The sequence below is a fragment of the Condylura cristata genome, unplaced genomic scaffold (assembly GCF_000260355.1).
Source record: "Condylura cristata isolate star-nosed mole 26May11 unplaced genomic scaffold, ConCri1.0 scaffold00005, whole genome shotgun sequence".
NCBI lineage: Eukaryota > Metazoa > Chordata > Mammalia > Eulipotyphla > Talpidae > Condylura > Condylura cristata.
In genome coordinates, this window is record NW_004567106.1 from 36,656,885 (window position 1) to 36,676,877 (window position 19,993).

A 19,993-nucleotide genomic window follows, 5' to 3' on the forward strand; every position below is an offset into this window, starting at 1 on the left:
TGAATCAGGAAAAGGAAATGAAAGGGAGCTACTGGTACAGTTGGGCAAGTGACCCAGACATACGCCTACACTTACTGCCAACTATAAGAAGATGAAGAAGACATGACCTAAGTTACCAAACTGGGTATTTTACTGGTAAACATAAACTTATATTTAGTAGACCACATATAAAATGGCATTAAGCAACTTAGCACTAGTAAATGCATTATAAAAAAAATTGGTTTAACAATCTTATTTTTAGGTAATATTGTATATATGAATGGAAATCATATATGGCAAACCATAGTCAACTTATTTGATAAGTCTACCATGAATTCTATTACACTATGTCAACTAAATTATTTTTCCATTAAAAGAATTAATAAAAATACATTTGGCCAAATTACAAGTTGTAATATGTAGTACAAAATTGACAATTACCATAACCTGACTGTATCTAATAAGTTATTGTTTTGTATTTTGAGAGGAAAAGTGAAAAAAAAAACCTACACAAATTCTGATATGTAGTAACACATTCTCTTCCTGTCTCTTCAATCTCTGTCAATCTTTTTTGTCTCTTGAAATACTTCGAGATCTTTTACACTAAGAATCTGCTTTCTTTGCCTTTTCGGTATGGATGGCCAACCCCTTTATAATGTGCATTTCTTAACAGTTTGGGATCCCTGGGCACCCCTGAGTCACACAGTTACTTTCATATCTAAGAAATGAGGCTTGCACCCTCCCTGGTGGTGCTGTGGGTTAAAGCGCAGCACTGAGAATGGAAAGCCACTTCCGCATGAGTTCGATCCCTGCCTACCCCAGAGATGACCACATGGCGTGGCAGACCTCTCCTGACCCGCCCGCTGCTCCCCTCAGCAGTGTACTTCATCAATCTGCCTGTTCTGTTCCCCACTCTGTCTCTAGTGAAGCCTCTCACCGCCCCTGTACCTCTACCCCAGTTCCATATGCACAAAAAAACAAATCTTTAAAAAAAAGAAAAAGAAAAAAGAAATGAGGCTTTACAATGGTCTTTACACAAGACATAGCCTTTTCTTCTGATAGAACAATGCATACACTACCTTAACCTAATAGACTAAGAATACACTTTTTTTCTATAATACATATCCAGTGTCTTTTGTAGTGTGCTCATTGTTTCTCAGTTATCCATGTAGTTGTTTATATTTACATAGCTTTATATGTGCTATCAAAACAGGTGGGATGTTAAACACTACTTAAAGAAAACAGTATTAAATAGAGTAGATTTGTTTCTAACAATTAGGTTGATATCATTAATATGAAATAAACTTTAAGGCATTCTTTGGCTAATAAAAAATCTTAAAAATCTATTATCTATTATGTTAAATAGTATTTCTCATATCCATGCTTACCTTATGCAATATTGTGGATATTATAGTTTAAAAATATATATGCATATATTATGTTTGTTTATTTATTTATTTATTTATTTTTAACTGCTGTGCCTCCTGATAGTGTTTGATTGATACTGGTCAGAGGTTATGAAAGTATTACTACCTCCCAGTGGATATCCACAAAACAACTGACATTATAAACCAGGATTTCAGAATTGAAAAACTTTAGATACTAATTTATTCCATCTCAATGTAGTAACTGTCCCTTAGGTGATGCAATCTAATCTGCCCTTTTGTCTATAGTTAGTAGAGATTTAAAACATCTGGCTATGATCAAATATTTATAATCCTCTCACTCAAAGCTACTTGATTCAGATCTTTTTATGTATTTGGAAGGAACGGAAATGTATTTTAAAAAAATTAGACAGTAGGTTATGCTAACCCTAGCTTATTTTTATTTTTTTTTTCAAATTCCATTAGAAACATTAATGCCCTTGTATTAAAATTTTTTACCTATAGAATACCTGAAATGTGCTGATATTTTACACTTCAACCTAAACTAGGTAGCTCTGCACACATGCTGCTCAAAGAGGAATAATTAGAACTATAGTTTCCCCCAAGCCAAACATTAAAATTTTTTCATTCCAAAGAGCCTCATTAAAACCAGATGACTAGTTTGGCTTCTAGAAAGACTTGGCCAAATATATCCACTTCAAATCCATACTGTCTTATTTGCTTACATCACAGAATCACTGATTCAAAAACCTGAAGGGTCCTCCAAAGTTTATCTAACCTCTTTCCAAACAGTTTTATTTTATATATCTCAGGGAAAAGCTATCTAACATCTCATTACAGATTTATATCATCATTTCATGTAATTTCTAAGTGAACAAGAAAGCAAATATTTATGAATTTATTTTGTTAAAAATCCCTCAATTCAGTCTTATTAGTAAATTCATTTTTGGTTTCACTGTTTTGAGACAGAACAACATTAATTTTAATTGTCAGGAATAATGCCCCACCCTAAACTGTCAATAGACACATAGTACAAACTATGTACTCCATGATAATAAACCATGAGAGACTTAAATTCTTGATAAGTGATACTCAAAAACTTTATAAAGTCCTTATTTATTTAATATACATTTTAATGATATCTGAGCAATTTATAATTGAGACAACTAGTTTACCAATTATTAGAAAAAATTAAAATAAAATATCATTTATTAAAGAATGTATGTTTATATTATTTGCTATAATATAAATAATAGGTCTTTCACCATAGATATTTTAATGTGGTAATAGTTAAATAATCAAATTTATGAAGCAAACATTGAAAGTGAAAATAATCCCAGGTCATATTTGACCTGCTTATAATTTTGAAACCCCTGGTGACCTATCAATTAACATATAATTCTAAATCCTACAGCTTACACTGTTTTAGCAAGCAGTGTCTCACCTCCTATTAAGTATACAAAAATTAATCTGCTTGTATCACAGAGCAATACAGCTAAGCAGTTTTAACATGGAATAATGAGAAGGTGCAACTTTGTAACACAATATATCTAATTTTGCTGACACATGGGGAAAGGTCTCTTGAAGTTCAGGTACATGTTAATAAATTTCTGTTCTTTCTTGCATCTGTTTTCTGTGTGCAGAATCTGCTGAGCACAGGATTCTAGAAATTTTAACTCACTAAAAACATGAACTAGGAAAACTCATGTTGCTACTTCAACTAAGAAAATGAGAAAAAAAATTGAAAGTATTAGAAATTTGGTACACTCCATGTTATACACTACTATTAAGGCAGCACACCATTTTCTCAAATTTCATGTGAAAAATATGATGAATATTAACAAACTGATTGTGTTTACTTCTAAATTGCTTATTAGATAAAAATGCATTTCATACTCCAGCACAGTTTTTAAAATCAAAGTTAGATTCACTTTTAAATAAAACACAAAATCATGCTTTTAGAGATGAGCATAGATCTTTTGCTTCCTGGGTACCTAGGTTTCTACTACAGATGTTTAGGATGTTTATGAGATGTTAAATGTCAGCCAAGATAGCTTATTTCTCCTCTACCTGTAACAAACACATACTGAATATATTATTCATTAAACACTTGCTTTGATGAAAAAGCTACCTTGTATTTAATGTAATTTTCTTATTAGCTTTAAATATCTATTAATATCTTTTAATATCTATTTTCAATACCCTTTTAGAAAAATTGAGCCAAAAACTATAAAAATAACAGTTTGCGGCCCTCCCTGGTGGCACAGCAGGTTAAAGCACAGCACTAAGAAGCTTTAGTCACTTCCGCATGAGTTTGATCCCCGCCTGCCCTGGAGGAGATCCACATGGCGTGACAGACCTCTCCTGACCCGCCCGCTGCTCCCTTCAGCAGTGTACTCCGTCGATCTGCCTGTTCTGCTCCCCACTCTCTCTATGGTGAATCCTCTCACCCTCTGCATCTCTGGCCTGTACCCCAGTTCTGTATGAATAAATAAATGATAAAAAAAAGATATTTAAAAAAAAAATAACAGTTTGTATACCTCTTTGTATAATGTCCGTTTTCAGGTAACGGAGACTTGAATTTTAATGAATGGTAAGCTAGAACATTTTCTTCATGTGAAGCATTTATATTTATATTGTGATTATGATTTCTTAAATAGCCTCGAGAAAATGCTAAAATATATGTGACTCAAGTTGATTCAGTTAGGTTTCCATCACTTAATTACCTTGTCTCCTTTCTTTACTACACAACTGTGGAAGATTTTGACTCAGAGGTTACTGTGAGGTAACAAAACTATATTGACTTAGTCACTGCTTTCTGGCTTCGCCAGAAAGCAAAGTTTTGGTCACTTTGTTTTAACCTAAGTAAGATTTCTCTATGTGAAAGGAGAATGTATTAAAACTTCCACATTGAAACTCTAGATTATTATCAACAAGGCTTAGTGACCTCAGAGGAATGAGCTATTATCACCTCCAGCACTTAAGTCCCAGAGAACAATTTCACTGCTATCACTGGTCCAATGATTGTAGGTAAGATGGCAACTCACACCTATGTCAGACACTTCTGCATCCACACAGAGAGGAGGAAGTTAGGAGAGTAAGCATGACATTTATCTTACCAGAAGCACAAACAGACAAGATGTGGCCCCCCAAAAGAATAGAGTTAGCTGTTAATCTATGCAGTGTGGGAAAACAAGGGTGGCAGAATCCCGTCCAGTTCATATTATCTCTTAGCTGCCGAATTAATGCACATATATACAATTCAATGAATAATCCCACCTAACATAATTATATTTACTTCACTTACAATGAAAATATACACATCCTCTTCCCGAAGGGTACAACCCACAGACACATTCAATCACCCTTTGCCAAGACTGCTTCTTTGGGTAAAATGACTTTCTTTTAATCAAGTTCACATTTGAGCCCTCAGAACACCACAACAGAATTCTAATTATAAAAGTATCCATTCCCACCTTACAACAGACAATCTTAGGAAAAACAGAAATAGCACAATAGATGTTCCTATCTGAAAAACAGAAAGGAATTTGCTAGCTCATACTTGTCCACTGCTTTCAGTCTCTCTGCAGCTCTCCCCTGCCCATTGACAGTCAAGGCTACACTTGTGAAGGAGGAAACAAATGCTCAAGGCTCTCAACTAGTTTTGAGCTCCTAGGTTTTGGAGAAAATTACAAGTAGCTAATTCCCCAGCGTGGATTTTCCAAACAATACAGTTTTATTAAAACACTAGTCATCTTTGAAGTCAGTCACTAGTAATTAAAGCAGGGGAAAAAAATTCATATCATGCTTTCTAACTTTATGTCTTGCTCTTGCATTTTCTGTCTCTCCACAACAGTGAGGTTCTGGTGAAGTACTTATATTCTAGTCTAATAGCTTTTTTCTTGGCCTCCTTTTAGATCAGTGAGAATCATACATTCATCCCCCTATCTCTGGGCCGGCTCCCTGGGGATGGTATACATAATCACTTATGACATCTGCAATCAGGTAAAGGAGAGAACAGCAAGTAATATCTGGGAGAAACCCATATATTTGGCTTTTCACTTTCCTCCAGGGTTTCAATCTTATTTCCTGGTCTGTTTCTTATCTCCCCACTCTATCCACAACAACTTTTAAAGGGTTGGCCAAAAAATGAGTGTTTTATACTTCTGTGAGGAATATGATTGTCCTCAGGTGGCCTAGGGATAAAAATTGAATTACTCTGAAAACTAAGAGTATAGGCTATCAGACTCTAGCCTAAAATGACTTTTCTCCTAACATGGTTACAAGAGTCTGGGAAGTAGGAGAAAGGCGAGTAGTTTAATGGGGAGGAGGTTAACATTTGCTAGATGGAAAAGATATGCAGATTGTTTCACAACAATGCGAATAAGCTTCACACTTTTGAACTTTATTTTAAAATGGCTAAGATGGTAACTTTTATATTGCATATTTTTACAATAAAAAAAATGAAATCAAACAATTCCCAAAATAAGTAACATCTTAACATAAGTAATCTCTTAACATTAGATTTACCCATGTTAGTTTACATAGTCACCTCATTATTTTAAATAGTTCTAAGACATCTTACTGTATAGAAGTATGACTGATTTGGTGCTCCCTGGTGGCGCAAGGGTTAAAGCACAGCACTGCAAGAGAGCCAGAGTCACTTCAGTGTGAGTTCAATCCCCAGCCCCAGAGGTGATCTACATGGCATGGCAGACCTCTCCTGACCTACCCACTGCTCCCCTCAGAAGTGTACTTTGTCAGTCTGCCTGTTCTGCTCCCTGCTCTGCCTCTGATGAATCCTTCCACTGCCCCCTGCACTTCTGGCTTATACCCCAGTTCGGTATACATAAATAAATAAATCTTTTAAAAAAAAGTATGGCTGATTCTATGTCAAATTCTGCTGATGGGCAAAGACTCTCAAGCACTCAATGAGTAGGGAAAAATTCACAGAAAATAATTTTTTTATCAATATAAAAAAATTTGTTCCCCAACCCAGTTATTCCATTTCAAGAAAGTCTCCTCAGACACACATGCACATGTTTACGAAGGTATGCACAAAGGTATATACACTGAAGCACATTTATTGTATAATGGCAAGTTCTGCTTCCAGATAAAAAGAAAATGAAAGTGAATATTGATTTCAACTGTAGAAACCAGTAACCTGCTCATGTTTGTGATTATAAGATGAGTTCTTCAAAGGCAATTATCCTGGTTTATCTTCCAATCACATTTCTCATTTTCCTTGGCAGGAATAGTATTCACCACATTTTCATGTGTTAACACTCTTCCCTTCAACTGAAGAACAGAGAAGAATGTTATGCTTTACCAACGGAAACTTGAGGCTGAAGGTTTGTCTCAGGCTTTGGAACTACACCACAGAGCATGAAAATAATTGGGTTAAATTTTTTTTTTAATGCCAATAGCTATTTCTTAGTAAACTGAATTTCTGTGTCTCAACTCCTCATCTGAAAAATGAGTAGAGTACTGTTAACTAATGTAAGAGATATGATACCTATGCTTGGTCCTGTAATTTCTTCTAGAAGATCCTAACTAAATTTCTTTTCAATGGCAATGAAAACTGACTGAGAAAGAAAAAGATCAGTAAGTTATGCTTATTTCACATTTTCTTACAGCCTTGCTGTCTCAGAGGGAAAGCCAATAAGCATTCGATGATACCTATTTGATAGTGGTAACATTTATACTTCTATATTCACAATATATAGAAAATAACTACAAGTATCAGGCTACCTAGATTATATTTTACTAAAAGCACAATAGTAGTAGTAATAGTACAAGTAATGTCAAAAACAATAACTGATGCCAAACACTGTGTTTGTGTTTGTGCGTGGCCTTTTATATCAATCATCGTAAATCATTTAAATCAAACTTACAGTATATGAACTATATTTTTAAATAAGGTTCATAAAGTTGAAGCAAGTTATCCAATAACACACAGCTACAGGGTAGCTGAGATACAAATACAACTCTCTCTGGCTTCTATGCTATCATCATTACATTATGTCAGAAAATGATAAGACTCTGTACTTTCCAATTATTTTCTCTTAAGTCACATCTGATCTTGAAAGAAAATTCTGATGGTTTCCTATGCAAATAAAAAAAAAACATCTATATAGTGTATAAGCCTTCCTTTTATTCAATATGCAGCTATTCAATGAGAAACTTAAAAACTTATTAAAGCATTCAAAATGTATTTAGAATTCTAACTTTTCTGAAACTATACATTATAAACTAAATGACCCAATCTCCGGTCACAGAGATCATATAAAGTTGAACTTTGAGTCAAACATGTTTGCTTACCCAATTTGGTATATGTTAAGTAGTATGTAGCTCCCATAAGTATAGAGAGCACAAAAGGTCTTCACCACATCAGAGTTTGGGTAACACTTCATTTCACCAAACATAAATATAATATAACTTCTCTATTCTATATTTATGGTGCAGGTGTTGACCATATAATAATAAGTTTACTAAAGTAATGTCAACTGGCAAAGTATACACCGTGAACAATATTGGTAAATACATTTAGGTCCATGAGGAAAATGCACTGTTTATATCTGCTTTCCAAAGGAAAAGAGAGGTTATGGTACATAGCAATTACTTTGAGGTTTTTTTTGCTTCACAAAAGGTTGCTTTCAATTTCATTACCACAACTCTGAAGAATGCAGTGAGTGTGGTCACAGTGCATGCAGGCCTACCTCCAAACACTTCCTGCCAATCAGGAGGGAGCATCCTTCTATGGATTTGTCAGAGAGCTTCTGTTGCAGCTTTCAGCAAAAGAATAAATTAGCATTATGATCAAGATGACTGCACTATTCGCTCATGACAAGCTATGACAGCGATAAACTGTCATCAGTACAACTTAACTGAAAAAAAAAAAAAAACAGAACTTTTTAAACATAATCGAACTAGCTGAGAAATTTTTATCTGAAGTAGACCAGTTCAAATCAACAAATATTTAATGTTTGTATAATATGTACATTTCTTCACTACTGTTTTCAGGATTACATTATGTACAATATTACCATTTATTGCTGAACATTTTTGCCATAGATTCCATTCAATATAACAAACAAATTATTCAGATTCAAGAGGATCAAATTCTGTGTTGATTTATTTATTGTACTGTTCTATTGTACTGTTCTATAGCACAATTTATACAAAACTTAACAAAATTTAGATTGACTTTGTTCTCTTATTCCTCTCAATGATATTGAGAACCAGAAATTTTTTGTGTATAATATGTGATGGAGATAACTGACTACTTTATTAGTCTGTTTTCCAGACATGCAGAACCAGTAGCTTATATAGTTATATGTCAAATGGCCTATATTATATACTTATTACAAGGTGCAGGAAGAGATTTATTACAGGAATTGGCTCATGTTATGACAGAGGCTGAGAAATCTTATAATCTACTCCAGGCAAGTGGGAGATATAGGAAAGGAGGTGATGTAATCTAGTCTAAATCTGAATGCCAGAGAGGCAGAAGTTGGAACCTGTCTGATTTCAAAGTCCAAGAATGGGTGTTAAGTGCGAGGCCAGGTATGAAGGTCAAAGGATCAGGAGTTTTAAAGTTTAACCAAGAAAAGATGGATGTTCAAGTTCAATCAGAGAGAGAAAGTTGCCCTTCGTGGCTCTGTTTGTTTTATTCTTAGCTCTTACTGGACCAGATGCTATCTACCTCACATTACTGAGGGGAGTAGGTTTTACTCAAACCACCTAGTCAAATCTCTTCTGGAATCATCTCACAGATATGCTCATCAGCAAGATTTTGCAAGTTCTTTATGCACCCTTTACCCCAGCCAATTTGACACACAAAACAGCCATACCAAATACTAACATCCCTTGAGTAAATAATTATGCAAACAAAATAAAGAGAAATAAACAAAATAAAATGGAAGAAACTGACTGCTATACTAAGATTTATATAGGAATTACTAGACTTCAAAGGAATAAAAAATATTTTAACAGATGCAGATGATTTCTTGTACAATATTATAAAATTGAATAAAATGTTAAAATCATTATCAAATTACTGAAACTGAATACAAACACTGACATCTATCTTTTCTATCACCTGCACCAAAAAAAGGAAATAATTCACCAACAAGCAAGGGTCACTTAACTTCTTAAGAAAGAGAAAATTAAAATCAAGGCAAGTTATTTTATGGTTGTTTTTCCATCTTATGTGATTGTAAGACGATGATTTATGATAACAGCTGTGAGTAGGAGTTTAAAGGAGTAATTTTTTTTTTTTTTTTGGTGACATGGGTGACTTTGATTTTCTTTTGGATATTGATATGAAAGAAAACTTGGTTGAGTTAAAATAGTTCATGTTCCCTTTGGGAAAAAAGAAAGCTTTTTTCTTTTTTGTGAATTTTCCAGGGAGAAGAGGTTAAAGAAATATCAAATTAAATAATTTAAAATATATGTATGTATCCAGTATAATCATATAATGAATAATCTGAGTCATGTCTAAAATCATCTGAACATACCTAAAAACAAATATAACATATTACAAATTTCACTTTTATTTTATTCCATATGATTTTACTGCCATAGTTTCCTAATTGGCGATGGTAATTTTCAGATAATGAGATTTTAAAGCATTCAAAGTTTTAACAGATCTTATTCTGTTGTCCTATTGAATAGAGTCTTGATAATAAAAGGAAAGTAAATCTCAAAGTAGTTAAGGGCTTTATACATATTAATACTGAGTAAACATTGTTAAAACTGTTATTGAAAATATAGGCAATTTTTAGTTATAGCTATTCTTTGGTTTAATAATGAAGATAAAATAAGCCTTGAGATCTGTTATGGTAAGCACAATATTCATAATGCTTTAACATAGGAATGGTGTTAAAGTGTGTGTGTGTGTGTGTGTGTGTGTGTATACCAGCCTTCATCTCCTGGCAACCACTGCAGCTGATGGTGTTGGTTTACCAGATGTTGTGATTTTTAGAAACACAGAACACATAGGAATATAGAACACCTAGTCTGTTGTCAAACTTTCATTTGGGCCAACATCAAAGTCTATGAGAACAGACTTTCCTGGTTAAACAAGCTGCAGAGACTGTCAAACAAAATTATCAGCGACATACCCTTTGATTTTGCACATAGTCCATGGCATTTTCACGCAATAAAATAAAATAAATGCAAGCAAACTTCGTTTACAGGTAAAGTAACTCTTTCAAGTAGTCCCCTCACCCAAATGTACCAGTTACATGTTTGCTTATATTAACATTAATTTTAGAAGTTTATCTGAACTGTCAGAAGATGCAATGAAGTCCTGGTAAGCATAATGATTGGGCTTTCCCCTCTCACATATTTAAAGAATGTTTTGAGTTCGTGGAGAAAAAAACTCACAGAAGATTACCATAGTAAATTTTTCCAATAGTGTTTATTTTGAGCAGACAGTGGAAGATACTTGAATAAAATGAGTCTGACTAGACTTAAATATTGCAAGTAGTGGGCAATACAAGTTGTTTTTAGAGTAGTGAAAGCATGCAGACAGATGACTCTCTATTCTTTGAGTGAATTTACTTTCAATGACATGAAAGGAAATTGTGGGATGGTGACTAACACAGTGGGAAGAGTGGAAAGGCTAGAGAAAACCAAAATAGAGTTAGTGTTTAAGACATTTCCTTAATTGTTACCTCCTGACTTAACTCTCCCTCTTTTCCATCAAACATCTTTGGATTGACCTGAACTTAGCTTTGAAAACTTTGCTATAGAATAACTGTTTTGCATACAGCATACATGATTTTGCAAGTTATGGCAATTTTTAAATTAATGTGAATTAATTACTATTTTTTTTTAAAGATTTATTTATTTATTCATACAGAACTGGGGTACAGGCCAGAGATACGGAGGGTGAGAGGCTTCACCAGAGACAGAGTGGGGAGCAGAACAGACAGATCGACGAAGTACACTGCTGAGGGGAGCAGAGGGCGGGTCAGGAGAGGTCTGCCACGCCATATGGTCACCTCCGGGGCAGGCGGGAATCGAACTCATGCGGAAGCGGCTTTAGATTCTCAGTGCAGTGCTTTAACCCGCTGCGCCACCAGGGAGGGCCTAATTACTATTTTTGATGGAAATACTAAAGGTTTACAGACACCAAACCTAGTATGCTAATAAAATACACAATCAGAAGCATAAATCTTTTTTTTTTTTCAAATTTATGAATTTTAACTGGACTAGTTGTTTACCTTTGGGATAAACTTCTGGGATCTCTTATTTCTTCAATCAGCATAGTAAAATTAGTCAAGGAAACTGACAATTCAAGAGCACTATTGACTGTATTACTCCCCTAGGTTATTTTGTCACCATATTTTCCTGGATACCTCTACAAAATATTTTAATTGTTGTTACATATTTTTCTAACTAATCATTGTTAAATTTCTTTTTGTCGTTTCTTCTCACTCTATACTTTTTTCCATCATTGATGTTCCATAAATTATCCATAATAATTAATTTTCTATAAATTTCACTATTCAATATGGCCACCTCAGCTGTAAGAGGCAAGTGATGTGTATCTGATATGTGGCTAAGACACTATCAAAGAATATAAAAGAAATATTCCTTTCGTATTATGTAACCTAGTATAACCACTATCACCTTTATCTATTTATTTACTCTTCCTCCTAGTCCGTTCCTTTCCCCTTTTTGACCTATTTATTTCCTCTCTCAGCATACCACCTTTGAGGATTTCCCTTACACTCTGAAAATTTATCTGTGACTGATTGCTGTTCAGCCACAAGTCTCTAGTTCACTACCATTTACTAATTTTTTTCAGCATATATTTACTAAACAATTCATAGATTTTAGACATTACACAGATGAGAGCTGACATAGCAGACTGGCATTGAAGAATTAATTACAAGCAATGGCTTTTTCAGAAAATATTAAACCCTCAAAATTTTCAGGAGAAAAAATCACAAAGGCATATACTTTAGCATGTTTATATGTAATAGTTATTTAAGAATTTCAGATAATTGCAATTATCCTAAAATTTGAAACTATAAATCCAAGTTATGTTATAGAGTTCCTTGTTCTGGAAAAAATTTGTGAGGGTAAAAACACCAGCAACAGCAATCAATTGTCTTAATCTGAAACCAGATATTAAGTATTGTGTTATATCAGTCTAAGTTTTCTGCATTGTTTATTTGTGCTGCTTCTTTTAAGAGTTAGTGTGAGAAGGTACAGGAAGAATATGAAGTAGGTCCTGGCTGTCTCAGGCAAAAGGATGTCATGGAAAACTAAGTTCTCAGGGTATGGTGCAGTGGCTATTATTGTTCTACTTGTATTGCTAGATGAGGGAGTTTTGGTAGTGTTTGACACAACAGGAATACTACTTACAAAATATGAGTTGCAAAAGTAAAATCAGAAGGAACTCTTCTCACCCACAAACTTTATATTTACAAATACTCCTATTATTTAGAGATCTGGAAAAGACATTATAATAACTGTAAACCTTTCATCTAGATTCACGTGGTATCAAACATCATTGCTTTATTATTCTCCACAACTGTATACTTTTTTTGCCATTTGAAAATCTGACTGTATGCATAATGATTCTTCATAAGTGGCATCATATTCTTTCTAAAAATAAAGTCATTCTCCAGCATAATCACAATATCATTATCAGATCTAAAATACTATTTCATAATGCCATTTAACTCAATTGCTTTTGTGGGTTCTGATGCCTAACATAGACTAAACGTACACTTAAACCAGATTTCATGCACTGAATTTGACTGTTATTATTCCCTAGACTAACTTAATCTAGAGTAATTTCCTCAATATATATCTGTTACTATTTTGCCTTATTTTTCATGATTTGACTATTCTTTTTTCTTTGTATGTTACACTTTGTTTTGAAGAAGCCCAGCTACTTGTCTTTTAGAAAGTCATTTTCTGGATTTTACTTATTTCCTGATAATTACATTCAGCTCTATATGTTTAGTAACTTTAAAAACAACAACACACAGGTAATGCTATGTACTTCCTACAGTATCACAGGAGGAAGCACATTATCAAGCTATCCCCATAGGGTGAGATGACTTGATCTTGTTTTTAAGGGTGATGATTGTTAACACTTCATCGTTGGTTTTTTCCTCTTTAAATTATTTAGAAACCTGAGAAGTAACAGTTGACAATGCAAAAATTCTCTTCTCCAACACCTTTAAGCCAATAATTTCAAAGCTCAATTATAGTCCATTACGTATTACATTAGGTGCTAAAAACTGGCTAGTTCTCTAATTTTTATTGACATCTTTGTGAAAAAAGCAATCTATACTTTTTCTCTATTTTTGATTTTGTTTCACTGCAACTAAGTTGTCACTGATTCTAGATTTTATAGTGGACATACACAAGAATGACTTAGTATTCATCAGGAATTCCAGTTAATATTTCTAATAAAAAAATTAATACTAACAGCATTTTACTTTCTTTTCCTTTACATTGGTACCTCTGCTCTTTCAAGAAAAATATTTGTAATATATATATATATAATAGTAAACAATTTTATCAACATTTGTTATTTCTGTATGAGTTCTGTTCATTTATTTTGCCCATGTTTTTAAGTTTGTGTTTTAATTTATTGGGTTTCTTGAATTATATTACAGAAATTAACTTAAGTATACCTTTGTGAGATTCAGGCAAAGTTTGGGCTTTTTCTGAGTCAAACAATAGAAAAAGATCTTGTTAACAGAACATGGCTGTAACCTGCCCCAATAAGAGGTTAATATATTTTCAGATACAGTGTAAGATATATTTCCTGAATGGAGATTTTCTTGAGCTTCATTGTCCCTCTCTCCTATCAAAAGAAAAGAATATCTCCTTTCCCTATCAGCTTGAAGATAACGGAACAAAGTAAAATACTGTTCTTATAGAGATTTATATTGCTATCTCTTAATTCAGTGAAAGTCATTTTCTTTTTATAACATTAAATTATTGCTCTAGTGAAGTACAGTTACAGAGAAATGGTGTGGAGTATATGATTGGCATCTAAGAGAGAAGGCATGGGTGGAGACTCATAAACACTCTGTTCCTCCTTTCTCATGTGGTTATGGAGTTTTTGGCTGATGGTCTTTGCATCTCTGTACAACTGGAACACTCTGCTGAATAGCTTTCAAGGCCAACCAACTTTGCACATGCTAAATTCCCTTTCTAAACTTGCCTAAAATAAGGCTATAAAGAGGAAATGATAGATTGAAAAGTCATTTAGAAGATATAATTTTAGGATGTGATGATTGATTGCTTTGGACAAGGATTTGCAAAAATCCAGGAAATTATATCTCAACCATAGTACACATCAGAATCCCTCTGGGAGCTTTTTCAAAGTCACCCTGCCAAAGCCCCACCCCAGTTCTAATGAATCAGAAGTGTGGTGGCTGTGTTCAAAGCTGCTGGCACAGATGAACTTGTGGAAAGATGGAGATTTTCAACAAGTTGCCAAAAACCTAAGTGTTCTGATAATGAACACCTTTCACATAGGTTCAGTGGCCATTCAAGCTTATTCATCTTTCTATTTTACTTTTTAAAAGTTATCATTGCCTTTTTTAAAGAAAAATAATCCTTTGTGATATGCAGGTGTGACATACAACTTTCTCAAATTATAACTTGTCTTTGTAATTTTTAAACACCTTAACTTGACGTAATTCTAAAAATTTAATTTAGTATCCATCTTTTAATTTCTGTTTGTTTTTCTTTTGCACACCTTCTGCAAGGACTCTTTTCCTTACCTAAATTCATAAACTACTTTTTTCAGGAGCTTTAAAATTTATTGCAGTTTTAACTTATTCATTTCAGTCCTGAATCTTAGAACTACTTGCTTCAGTGTGCAAAATAGAAAACTCACATTAAAATATTCTATGTCTAAGTATACTGTTTTCACAGCACTACCTGTTAGCAATCAATTTTAATAGTACTTCACATTAAACTCTATGAAGCAAAGAGACAGTGGTTAATGTAAGGGAAGCAGGTGGGCAATCAATGGAAATCTAAACCAAAATTACAGGACAGGGTACAGGGACAATGCTGGTTTCTAGGGACAATGACCTAACCCAAAGTTCAGACCCCGTCCCTACAGAGGATCTGAGCTTAATTTAATGAATTGCTTTTTCCACATTGAAATTCATATTAATTTGTGAAAATAGAACCTTGCCTTTTAATTTAATGGATAGTATTAGGAAACACTATCTTAGAACACTTTCCTGTTTGAAGAGAGGTTCCTACTATTATAGTTTTCTAGCTTCATTGGTTGAGGTCTTACCAACTAAAGGATATTCATACTATATATTTATTTACAAATTCATGCTACATTTATTCAAGAATGAAGTCAGCTTTGCTTTCCCTCCAACATAAAATATTTTCAGCTAGTTCTACAGATATAAAGATATAATTCAGTGACTGATAACAGATTATTATATGATTTGTTTTACTACAAAAACTAATAAAAAAGCAATCTAAATGTTAACAAAACATCAAAACAAAAGAGAACAAATATGAAGATTACTGCACTCAATTATTTCCTCAACCAACAGTAATTGCATTTCTTTCTTCCATATTGAAATCTACCAATTAAAATATAATGAATTTAATAATCTCCTAAACCCCAAAAGCTTTCCAATGGAGACTAATGTTTCTGTACTTCGCTTCTTATCTGCATCAGAGGTAAATAATGAATAATTAGAATGTCAGATGGTAAGGAAAAGTAGAAGAGATTGTTTTTGGTATGTGAGAGATGGACATACAAAGGTCACATATCATAGCAAGACTGGGAAGTACAATTCCATCTCCAATTTATAGGTAATAGTACTGTAAGACATGGTGGAAAGCAATTGTCCCATTTTAACTGGATATGCCTAGCAAGAATGGAGAGTTTTTGTGTTAAAAGTAGCAGTACACAATCCTTTTTGAAGTGGAAATACATAAGTGGAAGGAGTGAGAAACTGAAAGCCTGGTATGGGGCACTCAAAGGAGAATGGGTAATGGATGAGTGCATAATCATGAAAGTGTCATAGTTTGAGAAAACAGCAGAAACAGTAAAAGTTCCTCTCCACTGGACAAAAGATCTGGGAAAGAAAGGGAGACCAGACTTTATACATGAGCAATAACCAACTTGTTTCTCAACAAGAAAATATCTTCAACCTTTTAGTCACTTACTTAATTTAACTCTCCAAAATGTGTCTAGAAAAGCAAGAAAAGGTACTCAAGGGCAGAAGTTAGTTAAAATCTTTATTATTTGCTCCAGATCAGTAGAGGGTCCCATTCTGCATTATATATATATATATATATATATATATATATATATATATATATATATTATATATGTATGTATATTATATACATATATTATATATATGTATAATATTTTGCCATCTTTTTCCCTTTGGAAGTCAGTTTTGCACCCCCCACCTGATCACATGCATGGTTTTGGAAACCCATAAAACAGCAATGATAAAGGAAGTCAAGTGAGTCAGGAAGGTTCAACTATGACAGAAAAATAAAACAAGGAAATCTGGGAGTAGCTGGAAGTAGAGTATATGTTTACTGGAGGGTGAAGGGGACAAAATGACATGACCTAGTACTTTGAAAAAGATGAAATGAATTGTAAAAAAATCCCGGAGTAGTGTGATAAACAGAAAATCAAAGAGGAAGGCAGTCCAAGTATAGAAGACTCATGGGATAGCGCTGGTCATGGGCCTGAAGTCCTCAGACACAAAATCTCCTCTCCCTTAAGAGGAGGTTAGACTAATGTCCACCAGTACAGTAAAATCACATTCCCTCAAAAATAATAACACAAGAAAAAAGTATATAGATACCTATTTTGCTAGGGGGAGTGCAGAAAAGTAAAATATAACAATCACTGCACAGTAAACTAAAAATTATTTTCTTTCTCCTAGTGTAATATCAATCAGTTAAGTTCAAATAGTACAACAGTAAAATGTAAAATCATTTTATTAAGTTATATCCAAAATAAAACACCAACCAAAAAACAAAGACTATAATAGAAGAGATTGGGAATGGAATAAAGTACAACTGAAAGAATTCATGTGCATTATTAGGAACAAATAATCATGTAAATTGCTTTAATTTCATAGGTATGTCTACTGATATATTTCTTACCTTGAACAGGAGCAAAATATACTTTATATATAGGCTCCAGAGTGTTGCGCAGGACAACCCAATGTGAAATGGGTTCCCCCAAGAGAACTATGCTTTCTTTAAACTCTAAGATATGTAATCATTGCAATCTTAGGGAAAGGGACAGCTTATTTCAGAAGAGTGGGAAAAGGGCAAAAATGGGGGAATCAGATGATTTAAAAAAACAAACTTTACATGCACAAGAGAACAAGATTGAGTTCCAATCACATATGACTTCATTATTTAAAAGAAGACTTTTCAAACATTATTTCTAATGAATCTCATCAGAATATACACTTACAGCTACACAACTAAAAAAAAAAAAAGACTAGATTCAAGCAGTAGGAATGGGAGAAGATAGAAAAAGATAAAGCACAATTTGAAAGTTGTTTTCTTTAATTCATAGGACAGATTAGCTACCTATTATATCTACTCAGCACACATTTTTTTTAAAATTACATTTTCATTGCATTCCTATTATCTATCAAATTGGACTCCTGGATGAGGGAGTAATGACAAAAGGCAATTTTCTGAACTAAAAAATTGTTAAAATGGTGAAACTAAACAAACTTTTACTAAAATATTATATACAACTCATGAACATTTACGTTTCACTACACAAATGTTAATCCTTAACTCAGACACTGTCTCACTGAATGAGGGAATACCAAAGTCTGTTAAAACCCAGACAGAGCAGTTGAACCAGGGGAAAGTATAAACAAACCAAATGCTTAACCTTGCAATGTAGACGTGTCAATATAAACATAACTGCACTTCTCATTTTACACACATATATTGGCATTCAGTAAGCACTAACTAGTTTTGTCCTGAGAACTGAGCAGTAGCATTCATTGTATTTCTAAATATAGCCACTAGATTTTCTCTTAGAATTACTGAATAGTGTAAACATGCATATTTTCATACTCCTGGATATTTTCTTTATATCAGGAAGTTCTCTCCAGAATTTCTTTAAGATTTATATCTAAAACAGTAATAAAATGTTAGAAACTGCATCAACTAGATTTTATGGTGTACCAAGGTACCCTAAAACAACTGACTTAAAATTAAAGCAAGTATTTATTATTTCTCACAATTCTTTGGATTGCCTATTCAGTTCTTCTTAACAACAGGCTTACCCAAAGCATGAAAAGTCTCATTCACATGTCTCACAGATGCCAAGTTGACTGACACAAACATTCCTAATTCAAGCAGGCTTCTTCTGTAACCTGTTAGCATGAGGGTCCAAAGAACAAGAGCACATTTCGATGCATAAAAATTTTAAGGCTCTATTTTCAACACAGTAATTTCTCATTTTCAAACTAAGAATCACTATCTGTGAAGGAAAAGCTGCAAATGAGAAGAGATGTAAAGTTTAATTGGATTTGGTTTTCTACGCATGGTATAAGGGCCCAATTTTATTGTTTTGCATGTGGATATCCAGCTTTCTCAATATCATTTGTTGAAGAGATTATTCTTCTTTTTATATATACTCTTGACATCCGTATTATTTGACAGAACACATAAGTTGTTGAATTCTTTCTAAGCTATTTGTAATTATTGTTCTATATCTATAAAAAATGTCATTGAGGTTTTAATGGAGATAACAATGAATTTATAGATTACTTTGGGAATCATGGACTTATTGACATTGTTTTATAAGCCATGAACACAGAATGTGTATTTACATTTATTCTTTTATCAGTGTTTTATAATTTCAGAGTGCATGCTTTTCCATCTAAGACCTGGCACCACAGACTACTAGAAAAAAGTACAGGATAAATGATTCCTGGCATTGCTTCTGGCAAGGTTTTTTTGACTATGCATCAAAAGCACTGGCATCAATACCAAAAATAGAAAATTTGAGCTCCATGTAACGGAAAATTTTCTAAATAGAAGAAGAAATCATGAAAAGAGAACCTGTGAAATGGTAAAAATAGATTAAAGCTCTCAATCTCCAAAATAAATACTGACCAACGCATAATGAGCAATAATACATAAAATGTATAATGAGTAACAATAAGAATCACCTGATAAATAAAAATGGATAAGGACTTAAACAGACATTTTACAAAGAGACATACAGGGCAACAGATGTATTAATATCACTCAATATCACTAGTCATCTGGGAAATGCAAATCAAAACAGCCATTTTTATAATGTATCACAGAAATTAGATCGGTATGACTTTGGGAATGAAGACAAAAAGATAATATTTGATAACAGTATTAAAACTATATCTTACCTGACTTTTCTTTTGAATTCAAATGAAAATCTAATTCAAAAACTAGACATCACTCCAAAAATGGTATATTTTCTGGAAAATGTGAGTCAGATTAGATTTTTTTTATTAAAAAGTTTATTTTTACATCATTTTGCACACTTTTTTTTCATCTCAATTGTAATCCCCACGGGTTTCCCATCACCAAATCACCCCTGTGCCACCACCATAGTCCCG